The following is a 4,996-nucleotide window of genomic DNA, read 5'->3' on the forward strand; positions in this document are numbered from 1 at the left end:
TTTGGCTAATCGCAAATGCCGCATATCACACACATCTTGTTAAGATGAACCGTTTCCATTCTCTTGCCTAATCGAAAACAGTTTGTCCGAGTGAACCGTATGCTGTATGTCACACACCTTGATCTGGCTGACCGTTTCTGTTGCATTCCCTAATAGCACACAGTTCATTGGAGTGAACTGTATGCCGTATGTCGCACACACATTGATATGGCTGCCCATTTCTGTTGTTTTTCCTCATCGCAAATAGTTCTACTGGATCAACTGTATGCCTAGCACCGCACACGCAAGTAAAATCTGAACCATGTTTGATGTCTCCGCCATTGCAAATGTTTTGCACCTTGTTTGACGGGTTTTTTACACCACCATTTGTGATTATTGCATCACACACAGTTTCATCGAAGGGTCTCTGATCGTAGTGTCGCGTTAGCAACATCCTGCAGTAGTGCCACTCACCCCTCACTCACTCACTCACACATCGCCAAACTTGAGGAGCACGACCAGGCCTGCTTCCTTCAAACACTAGTGGGACAAATCTTATAGGTAGAACCTTAGCAGCAGCGCGGGGTAGAGACAAAGCGCTACTATTATGTAGCAGCAGGGCGGGTAAGAAACCGGCGCTACAGGTACACTGATAGCAGTAGTCGGTGCTTTCTTTCAGGCGTTGCTGCTAAATGGGCCCCACCATGTCCCCCAAGCCAGGCTACAGAAGTAGCTCTGGCCCACAAATACGTGCTACTACTAAGGAAGTAGTAGTAGCGTTGTCTTTCGTACAGACGCTACTACTTTTTATACACTGGCTCGGTTCCCAGGCACAGCCTAGCAGTAGTGCTAGTTCTAGGACCGCGCTACAGGTATTGTGTGTAGTAGCAGTTTTGTTCCCTTACCCGTGCTACTACAATGGACACCTTATCCACCACGTCATTTCATCTCTCCCTCACTTTCCCCCTAACACTCTCGCTCTCTCTGCCGCCGCCACCTGCAGTCACCCGCCGCAGTTGTCGCGACCGAGGTATTTGCATCCCTCTCTCCTCCTCCAACCGCCTTTCTCCCTCCTCCCACTGCCCTCCTCACTCCTCACTCCTTCCACTGCCATCCTCCCTCCTCCTTTGTCTGCTCTCTCCTCCCTCCTCCCACTGCCCTCCTCACTCCTCCTCCCTTCTCCCACTGCCCTCCTCCTCTCTCCTCCCTCTTCCCACTGCCGCTCCTCACTCCTCCCTCCTCCTCCTCGCTCCTCCCTCCTCCCACCTCTCTTTGTATAGAATTTTTAGTAAAAAAATTAGGTATAAAAAGTTTTAATAACAAAAATTAGGTAGAACTTGATTGCAGAATGTAGTTTTTTAATACAATAGAACATATAGCGTATATGAATAGAATGTATGTATTTTGAATAGAATAAAATAAAAATATAGGTAGAATCGATATTTTTGAATATAATAGATTGGTTGAATTTTATTGTAGAATGTAGATAGAAAATTTTAGTAAAAAAATTAGTAATAAATTTTTTTAGGTATAGAACATTTTCAATTATAGAAATGTATTGGAATGTTATATGACATATTTTTAGCTATCAAATTTAGTAACAGGAATTTTTAGTAAGAAAATTTAGGTATAAAATTTTTAGTAAATTTCTTTTTCAATGTAGAAATGTATTGGAAAATTTAATTATTTTTATGTCATTATCACTTTGACATCAATGAATGTTATACGATATTTGATGATCTAATATTTTTACTCGGTGTAATATGCAAGTAGGGCTGGAATTCGAGCCGAGTCGAGCCAGCTCGGCTCGACTCGCTAGAGCTTGTTTCGTTAACGAGCTAGCTCGACTCGGCTCGTTATTATAACGAGCTCAAATCCAAGATTGGCTCGACTCGTATAACTCGCGAGCTGGCTCGTTTAGCTTGTTAAGCTCGTTAAAGATATGAACATAAAACCCTCAAATATTGTAAAAATGATAATGTATATATTAAACATATATATATATATCACTAAGCAATAGTAATTTCCTTGTAATGCATGAGTCTCCTATGCGGCTGGGCCTTCAACAGCTAGGCCTTGTGTTTTGTGCCTGGGACATAGGGTGATGACTGGCTGATTTTTTTTGTATTGGGAGTAGTTGATCTTTTGTACCGAGCCTAACGAGTTACACGAGTACTCGTGAGATTGGCTCGTTTAACTTGGTCCATAAACGATCTTAAACAAAAGCTCGGCTCGACTCGTTATTCTTCGAGTTCGAGTCGATTCAAGCCGAGTCACGAGCTACTCGTTTAGCTTGCGAGCTTCGAGCTTTTTTTTTTCAGTCCTATATGCAAGCTTTGTAGTGTCGCGTCTCCCTGGAGTGATAATCGTCGGAGCTTCCTCTAGTTCCTCTACACCTGAGTTGGCGAGCTAAAAGTCCACCTCCTCCTTTCTCTTCTCCTCGGTGTTGAATAGATTAGAACTAGGGTATTTAGTTATATCAATCTCACATTGCCAAATTTAGAGAGAGAGAGAAAGAGAGAGCTACTTTCTTGAAGAACTAGGGTAGTTAGTTATGCTTCTTGTCCAAATGAAATGTTAGGGTTACAGATGTAGTAGTAGTAGATGAGTAGCTACCACAATGTGAAGCTAGTTTTTTTAAATGATAATTGATCTGGATAGAATTTCAAGTTTAAACATCGTTCTATGTGTATGGACATCTTTGTATTGCACGAAAAATCCGAGTGAACTATGTTTAGTTGGAGTGCTGATTCATTTCTGTTCCGGCAAATTTCCGGCGGTCGATATTTCCTATTTTACAAATGTCATGCCGGATTTTTCCGTGAATTTTAGCATGACTTGTGCTATAATATGTAGGAAATATCGAGTGCCCTAGATTTGCCGGAAAGAGGATTAACCAACATTTCAGGTTGACTTTCAGTCTGTCGGGGCCCCATACTTGACAGTCAAAAAATCAGTGAGGGGTGTGTCCACCTTATATGAGAGAAGAAGAATGCCGACTATTGTCGTGGGGGTTGCTTCTCCTTCTCCTTGTGTTAGACCTTTGTTATGCATTAGGAGAAGGAGGAGTAGCGACCATCACCGACAGTCGAAAAAATCATTGAGGGAGTGTCCACCATATATGAGAGAGGATGAAGAATCCCGACGGTTGTCATGGGGGTAGCTTCTTCTTCATTCGAAGGTGCTAGACATTTTGGTGTAAAGAACTTTCGAATGAATGTAGGAGCTACCATCACTGACGATCGCAAATGTCAGAGAGGAAGAATCCCGACTGTTGTCGTGGGGGTCGCTTCTCCTCCATTCCTATGTGCTAGACATTTTAGTGTAATGCACTCGGGGACGAAGGGAGGAGCAACCATCACCAACGGTTGAATATACCAGAGAGGGAGTTCCCACCATATACACCGCGTGAGATGAGAGTTTTCAAGGAAGACTCGACCGACTAGAAGTCAACCCGTGATGAATAATATTGATCTATTGTCGTTAGTTCCTGGTAATTGCCGCCGATTTATAATCTTTGAATTTTCAACACAGGAAATGCCTGACGAGGATAGGATCCCGGAGTGTGAATACTGCTGTAATGACCGGGGTTTGTGCGACAATGAGCCTCACCTGCAAAATGATAAGTTCTTCACCGTGAAGCTGGAAGAGACCTTCGATGTTTGTACGGTATGCAATGACAAGTATTTCACTGTAATTAATCATAACTTGTGCTTCTTTGCTACAACGTGTAATTTCTGGTTTTCTCAATTCGACTAGTACATCCCATGCCATGCAAGACCGTATGTCTTGCTGAAGCTTGGTTTCCAAGACTTTGAGAATATGGAGACAAGGAGGGCTTACCTGAGGAATAAATATGCCTATGTGTTTTGGGTTAAGTTGTACAATGCGCTTAATTACTCACATTTTGGTTGCTCTAATTGGGAAGCTCTCTGCAAGGCATATGAATTTGAGAAGAATATGCACATAACATTTGATATTCGTCCCAAAGATGATGATATTGAAAATAATATCGACATTTGGGTGGATGTGGATATGCCTCCAATTTTGCCTAAATGTGAGTTGGTAAAACTAATTTATTAAGTTAAGTAATTTATATTGCTTATTTAAAAATATTTGGTGTTCATCGCTACTGTCGGTGTCAAAACCGGCGGATCTCGGGTAGGGGGTCCCAAGCAATGCATCTTAGGATCAATGGTAACAGGAGGCAAGGGACACGATGTTTTACCCAGGTTTGGGCCCTCTCGATGGAGGTAAAACCCTACGTCCTGCTTGATTAATATTGATGATATGGGTAGTACAAGAGTAGATCTACCACGAGATCGTAGAGGCTAAACCCTAAAAGCTAGCCTATGGTATTATTGTTGTTGTATATCTATCGACTAGCCTGGCCCCGGTTTATATAATGCACCAGAGGCCCAGGATAACAAGAGTCCTAGCCGAATACACCGGTGGGGGAGGAGTCCTTGTCTTGATCGCCAAGTCTTGTGGATTCTTTCTTGTATGCGGCAGCTGTCCGGACTGGCCCGTGAGTATTCGGCCATGGGGATCCTCGGCCCAATCCACCTGATCGGGAGACGACGTGGTGAGTACCCCCTAGTCCAGGACACCGTCAGTAGCCCCCTGAACCGGTCTTCAAGTTGGGGACGCTCCTCGATTCTTCCGAACTGTTCTTCATCTTCGGTTGTCGGTCTTGAAAACTGGTTCAACAAATCTTCTCATCTTCTATCTTGAGGATCGCCGAAATGCATTCGATGAGTTTACGCGTTGGGTATCCGAGGAGCCCCTTTAAGTTTACGGCCTTTATCAATGCCTTGTTATTTTTATGCCATGCCTCGGGTTTGAAGTTGTTCCCGGGTGGCAACGTCCTCTTGCGTCCGAGCTCCAACGCCGGACTGCATTCGAGGTATCTTTTGCAGCCGAGCACCAATGCCGGACTGCTTCCCAGCTCTAACGTCGGACTATGTATCCGAGCTCCAACGCCGGACTGTATCCGAGCTCCAACGCCGGACTATGT

The sequence above is a fragment of the Triticum dicoccoides genome, chromosome 5B (assembly GCF_002162155.2).
Source record: "Triticum dicoccoides isolate Atlit2015 ecotype Zavitan chromosome 5B, WEW_v2.0, whole genome shotgun sequence".
In the NCBI taxonomy this organism is placed as follows: domain Eukaryota; kingdom Viridiplantae; phylum Streptophyta; class Magnoliopsida; order Poales; family Poaceae; genus Triticum; species Triticum dicoccoides.